Here is a 13,059-nt window from a genome sequence, read left to right as displayed (position 1 = left end):
CTGTTATCCCGTAACAGGGCAGGCTGGGTGGTGTTACAGCTCGGTGCCACCCGAGCCCGTGCTTTCCCCGCATGCTGCGCAGGTCGCGGTTCCCGGCGGCGGGCCAGGGCCAGCTGGGCACAGACGGGATTTCCTTAGGAGGCTCCCGGGCCCCCCTCACACCGCGCCCGCCCGCGCGCAGCCCTGAGGGGCGGGGCCGCCGCCGCCTCCCGCGCCTGCGCGCGCGCCTCCCGCCGCGGCGGATGAGCGGATCAGGCGGCGACCGGGCGGGGCCGCGGCGGCCGCAGCGGGAGCGGGGCAGCGGGAGCGCTCCGTGCCGCGCGGGGCAGCGCAGCCCGCGCCTGCAGGGGACGGCAGGGGAGCGCTCCCGGCCGGGCGCCCCTCCGCGCCTCCCGCCGGACCTGCTGCGGGCAGAGGTGAGGGCAGCGGCGGCTCTGGGGCAGCGCCACAGCGACCGCGGCTGCGGACGGGAGGCGGGGGGCGTGTGCCACGGGGACACCCGGGTCCCCGCTGGGGCCGCGCTGCCGAGCGTGCCGCCTCCCCCGGCTGCCGGGCGGGAGGGGATTGCTGGGAGCCGCCGGGGGTCTCCGGTAGCGCCGGGCCCGGTGGGTGTTGGCGGGCGCCGGCCGGGCTGGGTTCCGCGGGCCAGGCTGAGCGGGCTGCGGCAGCTCGGTGCGGTGTCGGGCTGCCAGCACGGCCCCGCGGAGCCGGGCACCGCGGCCGGGGGCTCCGCACCACGGGCCGGCTGTTGCCATTGCCGTGCGCGCAGCCCGGGCTCGCCCGCCGCCGTTGCAACCGGTCGCGTTAAATGCAGTTAAAATGTATCTGCTGTGACTGCCGGTAACCTCCTTCCCCTCGCACTGGGAAAATAAGCCTGCGCTGCAGCCGTGCCCTGGGGAGCGAAACCTAGTTACTGTGCCCGGTCCCGCGGCGCTGCCAGCCGCGCTCCTGCATCTCTATTAGCAGGCCTTGCAAATGGCTCGCTCCCTAAGGAGCCTGGGCTCCAAGGGCGCCCTGCTCAGCGAACGCCGTGATCGTCCAGATGAGGTTCACGCGGTTGCTTGAAATAGTGGTGTTCCCAAATTGTGTGTTAGAGCAGTGCGCTGTGCAATTTTCTCCTGAAAGGAGGAAAGCCATCAGTTCAGCGTGTCACTGTTTCTAACGTGTTTCGTGCCTCCACTGTCCAAAACAGAGTTCTTGGGACTGAGATCAGGATACCTTTTAAAAAGAGTTGATTTTCATCTGGCAACTTTCATAACTTCAGTCATTTCAACTTAATCATAGGGAATGTAAATCTATTTGATCTATCTAAGTGTTAGTGCATTCGGGACTCTGCTAATGCTCGTTAATTATCAACCTCAGTTTTGAAGTTTGGAAAAGACAGGAGATAGTACCCAATTGTTAGTCTACAGTGGGCATAATGGGCAGCAACAGAACTGTGTAAATAGCAGGGCTTCCCGCTTGTCTTTGTCAGGTCTGTTGAGTGAGAGTTTAGAGTTGATACAGTTCTGGTTTTCAATGATGTGGAAAATATGAGAAGAACATAGTTGCATTGTTGGCTATCAAGTAACTGTAGAAGGGACTGGGGAAATTTTCTGTGCGCTGTTTTGTTTTCGAATTCCCTGCAAACTTCTGAGGTCACTTGTTGTTTTAGCTAAGTACTAGCTTTTAGTCAAAACTCCTGAGTTTTGAAGTAATTTGTTTTGTGATTACACAACTTGCCAAAACCTGGCCGTAGAGCCCTCCTTTCCAGATGCTGATTTGATGTGTCTACTTCAGAATTGAAACTAGTTGGGAAAAAAAGAGATGTGTGATTGTGGTCACTTGTGGACCCTTTGGCTCCTCTTTGTTTTCTTTTTTTTTGTATTCTAGAGTTGTGAAGATCTTAGAATCATTTAGTTTGGAAAAGACTCTAAAAATCATGTCGTAAGTAAACCAAATATTTCGAGGCTGATGTAGCTTAGACCTAGCAAGACAAAATCCTTTTTCTACTTTAATCATGGGTCATGGAAAAGAACTCCTTTTAAACATGCTGCTTTGTTAAATTAGTTAAAAAATGACTTTTTAGTAAAGGTCTGTCAAGCTCATATCTCTGCTGCATGTAAACCCCGGGAGTACCTCAAACTCTGTTCTATAAATGCTTGTGGATGTTTGTTAACTTTTACAATAGGAGGAATTTTCTGATGTTGCAGGAAACAATGTTGGACTCGTACACTTTTTATGGGGAGCTGAACTGAAACAGAAAGTCAGACTTCAGTGGTCCTGTTCTCTTAGTAGTGGTTTGCTTGCTCCAAAGAGAAATAAGATGCAGAAACGAAAGGAAAATAATTTGGAGGGAAGGGAAGTTTACGGAAGATGGCTTATTTTTAGATTGTCTTTTCTTAAATTCTGTTAATGTGCTCGAGAAGGATCTGAGGCAATGCAGCACTTACCCATTTTCTTTTGTCTGGTCTGCTGTTACACTTTCAAATAAATGGTTGTGCAGCTACCTAGTAAAGAAACTATGCATACTTTGTATTCTGTGAAGTTGTGTTCCAGCCTCCTCTCCGTCCAGTAAATCTTTGCATGGGACACTCAGCCAAGTTTTAATGAACTGTGTTGAGTCAATTATTAGGCTTTCATCTCTTCACTGATTACTGCTTTACCACCTCCCTCCCCACTGCATTTCCCACAAACTCTGTTTCCTGAAGCATGCAGCAGAGTTTTCTAAAGGCCTTTTCTCCCTTCTCCCTTCCTGTGCTGTGTAATTCCTCTTGCTTTAGGCTGCCAGATAAGTTATCTCTTGGTCTCTTGGTCTTCTGCTTCAGAACAGAAAATAAATTTGTTGGAGAATTTACTTAATGTCGTATACTTAAAACTTCCTAATATGCCAAGCAATGTGGTTTGTTTTAGTTCTGTTAGTTTCTTTTTAATGAACATGCATCACGCATCTACATTACTCAAATTTATGATTAAACACAGAACACAGCTTTTCTTGTTCAACAAAACATAGAATTATGAGGGAAAACAAAAAGAAGAGACCTTCAGTGAAGAAATAGTGATAGTTGTAGAAAACAGCATGGTTTTACTCACAACATGTGTGGGTTTTTCTCCAGTCTATGCAATGTAATTAAAGTAGCATAAACACAGACATTGCTGATCCTGTTCTCTGAACTGTGATGTGAACCTCTTGGTCAGGTAAATTGTGTTTCATAGTAGACTATGCTGTTAATGAAGATCTTGCTTCTACAGCAGATGTACAGTTGGGAAGCAGAGCAGCAGTGGCACAAAGCTTTTGGAGGGAGGTGTTTGTATAGTCACTGTTTTCACAGGAAGGGTGAAGCAGTGTGGTTCGTTGCCTAGGCTGTTTTGGTGAATTGGTGTGGAAGTTAAAAATACTGCTTCTAAGTGGGAAATGATTCTTTAGTTGATTTCCTGAGTTAACTGCATTTACTGTGTAGTTTTCTTTTTCCCCCCTTTCAGTATTCTGATGTGGTCATAATGATGTTGAATTAGTTAATCTTTTCTGGTTTGTTAGACAGCAGTTATAATCATCTACTATTAGAACAGGTGGTTGATGGTAATAAAGTTCAGAAGTAAATCTTGTTCAAGACAGAAGAAATGATGGGCACAGTCTTGGTCTTTTGTTTTCTTTGAAAAAACCCAGCAGAACAAAAAACCCGACAGTGACAAAAAATGTTTTTTCCCAATGCCTTTGATTCATTTTAGAGGACTGTCTCTGAAATTTTTTTGAGCAATTATTTTGCTGTTCTCCTGTCTTTTGGGTAAAGTTGATATTCTCTGTGTTTAGCTTCAGCTGGTAAATAGTTCCCTTCCTTCCATCTGCTGCCTACGCCTCTCCCACCTCTCTACAAAGTGGAGAATCATGCTCTGAGTTTAAAGCTGGAGCCATGTGAAGGGCTTTGTAAGGCTCTTGCTTCTCTTGAGAATGTGTGAACAAATACTGAGACAAGTGTGACTTGCACAAGTTTTCTAGGTGCTAGAAGGCCTAGTAACCAAAAACTAGAAAAGATGAGTTATTGACTTTGAAAAATACTTAATGGTATTGATAACTGGTAGAGGAGATCCATTGTTGCATCCTTGTGGACTAATTTGGACCTTGGACTTAAAGAATCTGCATTGATTTGGGTCTGTTTTTATAAATTAGCTTCTGATGAAGGAGGTAGTTTCTCTGCCTGAGAAACTCCCATCAGTTTTGATGCAGTAGAAGCAGCTCTGTGTAGCTTTGTCTTAAAACATATGCTTGTCCAGCTTGTGGGAACAGCAAATTGCATGCTTTTCTGGTGATTTGTCTCATTTTGGTAATTTCAGACCATGATGGTGCTTGTGATGGCTGACATTGGCTTTTAAAAGGAACGCCTGTATAGAGTGTTGAACTCTATAAATGCAGCAAGTGAAGTTGGGGAAGCAGTGCTCATAATAGGCCACTGATTAGTATCAGATATGTTAAATGTATTTTATTCAGAGTGACTGGTTCTGGATTGTACACAGTTGAAATCTGGAGCAGTATTTTGCTATATTTGTTATAAAACAGTGTTTAATCCCATCTGTACTGTACAAGAAGGAAATCTGTTGCAGATGTAATGTGTGTAGTAGCATAAGAAGCTTCTTGAGAACAGCTAAAACTGTTTGACAGATGGTAGGAGGCATTTGGGAAGTCAGATTTTCACTTTGAGGAAATAGCTTGGACTTCTGGTGCTAGGGGAGGAATAAATAAACCTAATTTTCTTCACACTTTTAATTGTGGATGTGAGGTTTTATCTCAGCTTGTTCCCTCAGCACAGAGTACAGCACTTATCATTCATCCACTAAAAATGCTACATCTGTCTCTCAAGACGTTCTTGAGGTTACAGTGACTTTCATACCGTATGGGAATGTGTGTATCTGATCTTCCTTTTTTTTTTTTTTCATTTAACCATTCATTCATCCATTTGAAAGAGTTCTCATTGCATCTAGGCTTGAGCTAGTTCATACGCTATCTGTATGTTCAGCCATTTGCCAGTGCATTAATCCTGTCACCCAGTGTTTGTGTTGCAGTACTGCAGAAGCTGTTAATATGACTATTGAGCTGAGATAAGGAAAACCAGCATGTTTCCTTCCAGAGTTATCTTTTTCTTGCCTGCAAACAGAAGCCATGGTATTTTGCAGGTTATTTCAAAAGACCAGTGAGTTTCCTTTGAATAGGCTTGGACTTGGAAGTGCAGGTATAATACTGGTCATTTAAACATGTGAAAAAAAATATTTTATTGAGTGTTCTTGCTTAACTTAGGGAAGCATGTGTATTGTAGGGAGACTTTTTTTGGTTGACAGTTCTAGCTATTTAAGGAATTACACATGAGAAAATAAGTGGGGCTTTTTAGAATTCACATGTTTAAAGCCAATAATAGTCTTTAAGCAGGTGGTCTAGTAAACCAAGTTGGGTCCCTGACTGTGCCTTGGGTACTATTTATCTATTCTTAAGCATTCCCAAAGCTCAATAAATTAAAGGGTAGTTTTCACCTCTCATTCCACCTCAGAGTAATTAGTAACACCCATGAATGGTTTACGTGACTCTTCAAGTAGCAGAAGCATCATTCCAAACCTGGCTTTGTCTCATGTACAGTTGATCTTTTTCTTACTACCTAAGCGGGCCATGTCTCAGTGATTAGCATATTTTTCCTCAAAAATGTTCTTTAGACGTTGTATTTGTTACAGATGATTTGGAGAGTTAAGACAATTTATTACTTACAACTGGATGGTGATACATAAAAAGAGAGCTATATTGTTGATACAAGATTTGTGAAAATAAATTATAGATTTAGTTGGTGTCAAGTTCATGAATTGTGAAAGATTACTGCCTTTATTCTAAAGCTGAAATGTGATGTATTAAGATTCATGAAACACTTGGCCAGGAACACAGCAAGTTCATTTGCTTAAAGTTTCATGTGGATTTTTTTCTAATTACTTCTGAGACATGGTAGTAAAAAGCATCCTTTATGTGCAAAGTGAATACTTTCATTAGGTAAAGGATGGGTGGCATTTGTTTCAATATTGCATTGACCTAATTTTTAAGTTAATATATTCATATTTTGTGGTCTTGCAATCTTTGCAGGTTTTAAAAATTATTGTGTTAATGCTGTAAATATGTGAATAGATGCTTCTGAAATGGTGCTGAACTGAGAACTCAAAACAGTAGTTTTCCCTGCTCTGGTTGCGCTGTAGTAGAAAAGGTCACTTGGTATGGTGACAGATGTAAACTCTTTCCAGTACTAAGTAGCATATTTTTCCTTTATTCTTGCATATTTAGTTCTGATGTAAATAGCTGCTTATGGGTCACTGTTTTTTCTTTAAAGCAGGCCATATATTGTGGTTTGTTTCTGCAGGGCATGAAAATGCTGCAGAGTGAATGACTGGAGTTAGGGAAAAATACCGTTCACAGGCACATGAAGCTTTGAGAATAAATTCCAATTGCCACTCCCTGTGCAAGCTGTTCCTTCCAGTCTCGTCTCAGAGGTGGCTGCCCGAGAGCCCAGCGATGTGCATGGGGATGGGTGGTTGAGAGGAGCAGGCTGGGGTGTTTGTTCTTTGTGTGGTGGGATGCCGGTGCTGCCAGGAGAGGAGGAGGCAGTTTATTTGCAGTGGAGGTTTTGGTGTAGCTTGTGAACCTTTGTGCTGCGTTAGTCAAATATTGTTCTTTAGCATGAAGAGATCACTGGGATATTGTTTAGGCATTAAAGCAGTGGGTCTGCAGAAACTGCAGTTTGTTGTTTCTCAGCTCTGGGACTCACAGCAGCACCATACTCTACCAGGAGAGTGGGTTTCCTATTGTTCCTCACTGGAGAACTAGTCCAAGAGAAGGACTGAAACATGCTAGAGTTTCAGTCCGAAACTCAGAATACGTAACAAATAGGAAAACAAATATTTAACATGGCTGTAGAAGGTCACCGGTCTCTTGCCCTGCATGACTCTACCTTTGTCTCATAAGAGCTCTGTTAGGAGGCTTTAGATGTAATCAGAGCTCTTGTGATATTTCTTTCAGTACTTTTTCCAGTGGAAGGCAATCACAAGAACAAGTTTATTTGTGTCTCTGAACGGAACTGAGCCAGTTTAGATCTCCATTTAGAGTAGTGCAGTTGATTACATAATGCAAGGAAAATGTTTTGGTCTAAACAGAGATACTGTGGCAATGCATATAATGCAGTCTATGTTACTCGGGCCTGACTTTCTTATTAAGAGTGAACCACTTAGCTTTTTCTTCTCCCTCATCCCCACCCTCACACGTGGGGGGGCGGGTTCAGTTTGGAATTTTCCATTTCGTATGGAAATGAGGCAGCTCATCTTCTTGATGGAGGCATGTGTTTGTTCTTAGGCAGTTTACCATTGGTGCATCTCCTGCTTTGTAGACAGGCACAGATAATCTTTGTGCTTCCTGTGTAGAACGTGTCAGTCCTGCTGACTCCTTGCCACCTACACCATGGCTGCTGAACATGAAACTGCAGTTCTGTGCTGTATTGAACACTGGCTCCACAGAGTTACAACTGGGAGCTCAATTAGATGTAAATTGTAGGAGTGGTGCTGGGTGGAGATGGTGCGAACCCCCGGAGCTGCTTTGTTTCAAGCCTTGGTCATTTTCAGGTAAAGAGTACCTGTCAAGTCAACCAAGGGCTCTTTTTCCACTAATAGGTGGATGTATAATTTAATTTTTTGGTAGAAGCTGAATATTCTATTATGACTAATGCTAGTGCTGTCATTTTCCCACGTCTTGGAAGCTGCTGTACTGTACTTTTTGATGGACTATTGGACTTTAAAAAAGGATATATATTTTAAGTACTTGAAACACAATGATTTTATTAATACATAGTCCATGCATAAATATGGAATACAGTAGCCAAAGACATCAGGTTGTTACCTAAAGGAAGTATTAACTGTTCTAGTATACCAGTTCCAGAAATAGAGGAGTGAGTTTGAGTTGAAACATTAACAAGATGAAAATGACAAGACTTGGAAGTGGCACTTACATTGCCCCTAAAGACCATTCTAAGGAGCTATTGCTTCTTTTAGCAAGGAGTGTTTGAGTAATTATGAATGTGTTTAATCCAAGTCTAGAGGAAACAAAGTTTGTCTAGATACAGCATTAAATACAAAAAATCTTAAAAAATATTTGTTGAAGATGTCAAATAACAGCTAGTGTGATTGGAGGAAAAATTGCAAAGGAAAAGTTCTGTAGACTTGGGCCACAAATTGGCATCAGCTCAGTGTCAATTCATTGTTTCTAATAGCTTGTTCTCCTTCTGAACAATATTGGCACAGGGAGATGTTGTACACCAGCTAAACTTGATTAATAGCCTGCACTGTAAACCTGGGCCAAATGGAGGGAAAATTTGGCTTTGACTCATCTCAGTGGATTTGTTATGTGTACTATACAGCCACCACCCATTTATTCTGGGTACAGTATGCCAGACAATAAAATTTTGCAAAACGTGTTAAATATTGCTGGTATGACTGTACAGTTGAGTAACTGACTAGTTGAGTAACTAACTAGAAGATAATGCAAACATGTTCTCTTCTCTTAATGCTCCTTATTCTTAATGCCCTCTTTCCACTTTGGGAGACAAAAAGAGAGGTCTCTGCAGCAGGAGAAGTCATTTAGGTCTCATATTGGACAGGTAAAGTACAAGGTCTACAAAGAGAAATTTCCATATCTATATTAGGTTTTAGACTTGCATATTTTCCAGCTCTCTAGATGGCTGATCATGATTGATTCTCTGAATAAGAAATCTGCTGCTCTCCTCTTTCCATTTCTTATGGGGGAACCTTACAATGCTGAATTGGCTTCTGATTTTTGTCCCTGCTAATATGCTTTTCCATTTCAAGCAATGTAACTAAATTTATGGTAATATGCAGTAGAGAGAAGGTAGGAGGATTGAAGAATACTGTTAAATTGTTACCTGAAGTAGCATATAGGATTAATCTAGTGTGACTGAACATCTGGCCATGCTTTGTAGCTGATGTCTAACGTACTTAAAGTGGATGTCATGTGCACATTACTAATGGAGGAGTATCTTTTGTGAGTGAAGACCACTTGCATCACTTTCCTAACCTAATAGCAGCTGCTCTGCCAATGTTGAGGTGCCTTTTTGCTTCTCTTCTATTTTTGTCTGTGTTAGTAGGATGGTGAGGGCCTCCTTCTGTTAGCTTTATTGAGGAAAAGACATCTGGGATTGCTGCTTTTTCATGTGAGATATGGCCTGTCTACTTTATATGCAGTTCCAGCTATATTATCTGTTCCAATTTCACTGGATACTTACCATCTGTCTTCTGCCTTGGTCTCCTACAAAAATCACCATTAAAGGGCTGAAGCGAATTTTCTGTCTGATTTCTTGTAGCTCTAGGCACCATCTGACTGACTGTGGCTTTAGCTGTTTTTCAGGAGATCACAGTTTTGGAAGAGGGCATGACAATTCCCTTATATTCTCTCCAGATGCATCAGCTGCTGTGGAGGACTACTTTGGAGGAGGATTTATCTTTTCCTTAAGTGATGTGCTTGCCCGTGTTACTTAGGCAGTGGTGTGTGCTGTCTGGATGTGATACAGGGCCTATGTAGAATCTGCTTTGTTGCAAGGACTTGCTGAACCTGTAGAATATAATTTGCATGTGTGCATGTATATATTTGCATAGGTAAGAGTGTCCTAGCAATACATGAGAAGGAGATAACCTGTAAACTCTGAGCTGGCAATTCTCAGTGCAGGGCTCCCAGCTAGGTCTTCAGCCTAACACAGCAGCTGTGACCTGCAGTCTTTCATTTTATTTGCAAATTCCTTTAGAAAAAAAAAGAAGTTTTTGGTATAGGTAAGTCAAGCAAGTTTGCTTATCTGTATTGCAGACTTTGAAAGTATCTCTGCTTCAATTAGTGTCTAAAAAAATACAAATTGAATCTGCACAATACATGAAAAGTTACAATTCTAACACTAAGGGTCTTGCTGGGCTGTCTGTTATGATCTCTCGGAGGCTGGAAGATTTCTGTTACAACACAAATTTCCTCTGCTGAATCACAATTCTGTAATTTTGCATCAGTAATTAAAATGTAGTCTTTGATTGTGCAGAGAAGCCAATAAGCTAACATTTAGATCTTGTTTTGTACACAGAATTAAGGACCCCACTCTAAGCTACCTGTAAAGATTTACTGCTTGCTGTTTTTAAAAACATTACCTTGATTCTAGCTTGGAAACAGGACTGTAGTTAACTGTTACAAACCTGTGCTGCCTTGAAAATGCTCAGGATAAACCTTAATGCAAGCAGCTACATTAAAGGTCCTGGGAAAGAAAGTCACCAGAGGAAAGCATGGATTTGAGGCCTGTGAAACTGGCAAGCAGAAAGCATTTCCCCTACTGAAATGACAATTCCATTTATTTAAATAGTGCACAAAATTACTGAGCGTAAGCAGAATTTTTAAGACGCAATTAAGACCTCTTTATTCAACAAGAATAAATGTTCTTCATGAGAATTGGTCTCTTTGATTAAAAAAAAAGTCTGCTAAGGCAAAGGAGCACTGAGCAGAAGGCTTAAAGGTTCTAATCAAGGTAGAATGCAGTGAGCAATGAGCTGCCCTATAAAGTGAAGGAGAAGCTGGTGAGAAATAAACCTGAGTGTACAGATGGATCTGTACCATGGCAGCTACTTTAATTAAATATTAACTATACCCACTTACTGTCAGTGCTTCAAAGAACACCGCTCAATATTCCTCTCCATGCACTAACCAGAATATTTTTCTTTGAAGCTCAATAATCATTTTTTTTTCCGTGTCATCAGCTCTGTTTGGCTGTCAGCTTGGAGCAGGGAAACATACTTTCTTCTTAACTGAGCTAGGAACTGGTGTAAGGAAATGAGGCCTGTGGTCTGAGAGGGCGTGGTTTTTGGTGGTTTTGCTTGGCTTTCTTTTTAAATTTGTAGAAGACCTCTGCTCTGATCACTGTCAGATCACATTACAAGTTGTGCTACTTTGGTGTTCAGAGACCTTGTTGAATTAAAACAAGCTTTTGGACTTTCCCCCTGTTTTTGGCTTATAAATAGCCATATATTTATATATAAATATCTGTCTTCAGTAGACTTAAAAAGTTTCCTTGTATATCTTATTGTTGATTTCTACCTTATTCCTAAACAGAGCTTGATTTATGTCAAAAAGAAGATTAAATGTCTGGTAGGTGGTGGTGATTTTTCAAGCGTACCAAATCGATAATTGCATGTTGTACCATTTATTGAGTAGAAATATTTATTTTTTGTTACTAATTGACCAGAAAAGAACTTCAATACAGATTTTAGCTGTTTATTTTACCAATTATCGAATTGTATTTCATCCTTCTTTATGAAATGAAGAAAAACTGGGCTTTTTTGCTTATCTTAAGTAATTCTCCTTTGTGATTGATAGATTGTTTTTGTAAATATAACCTACTTATGAACAGGACTTTTGTTATCTCTTAATGTAAATATACTGAAATAACCTCCATCTTATTAATTGCCATATTAGCAGCATAGATGGAATTGAGGCATGAACAGGATAAGGCAAAAGTCAACATTGAGCTGTACTGTTTCAGTTGCTGTAATCTGTGAATGCTTCAAATTATCACCTGTAGGCTTTCATTCAAAGAGAGAAGAAATTATTTATCTTTACATCCTACATAGATTAAATTTGCCAGTAGGAATCTCTGACAAATATAATGCAGATGTAGCTTTGCCTGTCTTCCTGCATTTTCATGCTTTTGTTTCCTTACATGCATTTATTTCTGAACTCTGTTCCTTAATTATTCTGGATAATAATTTGTGGACTACTTCTTCCTCTTATTGCAGTTACAGGAATTCATTATGCATCTGAAATAATTACCAGCATGACATTTCTCATGCTGAGAACAGTTAAAAATCATATCTTCCTGTCTTCTTCACCAGAACTTGTAACAGTATATTATGCATCAGGCTGATGAAGATCCAGCAGAAAGATTAGATGGCTTAGTCTGCTTGTGGAAGAAGAAACCAGTAATTTTTCTGTAACAACCTGGACACTTGGTACTGCTGTGTAGCAACAGGAGGCTCAGGCTTCTCAAACTGCTGGCTCTTTTGGGTTTAATTTTAAACTTCAGGAAGCTAAGGCTTGTTGCATTTTAAGAAAACAGTGTTAAGTGTTACTTCACTGTGTATTGTTCTTAAGAACTATAGACAATGAGTTTAATTAGTTTTTCCTTTTAATTCTGTACATGGAATATTGTCTGGCAGTTGACCATTTGTGAATGGAAAAGGAAAGGGAAATTAGAGGGAGAGAGACCTGGTGTTGGTTTGAATGTATAGTGATCAAAAGTGATGGCTGAAACATGTCTGCGGTATTGCACGTAAATTTCAACTGTGATTCATTGTAGGCATTTTGTAGACATTTCTGTAGGTTTTAAAGATGTGTTAGTTTCCAGTGTTAGCTAACAATTTCATTTAAACATTTTGGTGTTTTTCTGGTGGTATGGTTTGGTTGGGGTTTTTTAACTGTGAGTTTCTTGTAAGTGATCAAAACATAAACTGTTTGCTTAGCAGATATTTCTGTCTTACAAAGGCAGATTTTAAGAAGCTTGGGTTGTCTTTCTTGCCAAATGAGTAGCATCTGTTGTGATTCATTTGGCTTTAAGGTGTTGGGGGAAATGTTGTGGAAGCAAGCTCTTGGCTCATAGAATAATTTTCTGAATATAGTTTAGTGCCTTCATAGAGATGGTGTTTATGTTGCACCTCTGCCTGTCACCATTTGGATGGAGGGAAGGAAGGAAGAAAGGGATGTGGGGCATTTTTGGTGTTTTTTCATTTCTTGTTGTTTTGTCAGGGAGCAGATGGTGTTTTAATGACTTGTAACTTGCTATAGCTGACCACCTGCAATCTGCACAGCATGTTCTGCAGCAGGGCAGCCCAGACAGGGGAAATTGTGGAGGAGGGAAAAGTAATCGCTAAACAAGTTTCATGGGAAGTCTTAGAAAAGGACCTGAGTGAAGGAAGGTGTGCATATGTTATCAGGGTTTTACCTTTCAGTCTGAAAGCTCCCACTGAATCCTCACT

At 41.3% G+C, this 13,059-nt stretch overlaps 1 protein-coding gene across 1 annotated transcript in view; it reads left to right on the top strand.

Moving 5' to 3' along the window:
• Positions 1-262: 262 nt before the first annotated feature.
• OSBPL8 (oxysterol binding protein like 8) overlaps positions 263-13,059 on the top strand; it is an 83,920-nt gene continuing 71,123 nt past the window's right edge. The window contains exon 1 of the mRNA XM_054514832.1: positions 263-416. The gene's annotated coding sequence lies outside the window, so the exon portion shown is untranslated. The remainder of the gene's footprint in view (positions 417-13,059) is intronic.

This window comes from Molothrus ater, chromosome 5, assembly GCF_012460135.2.
Source record: "Molothrus ater isolate BHLD 08-10-18 breed brown headed cowbird chromosome 5, BPBGC_Mater_1.1, whole genome shotgun sequence".
Classification (NCBI taxonomy): Eukaryota; Metazoa; Chordata; class Aves; order Passeriformes; family Icteridae; genus Molothrus; species Molothrus ater.
Note: the sequence above shows the minus strand (reverse complement) of the source record. Positions and strands in the feature narration are given on the sequence as shown.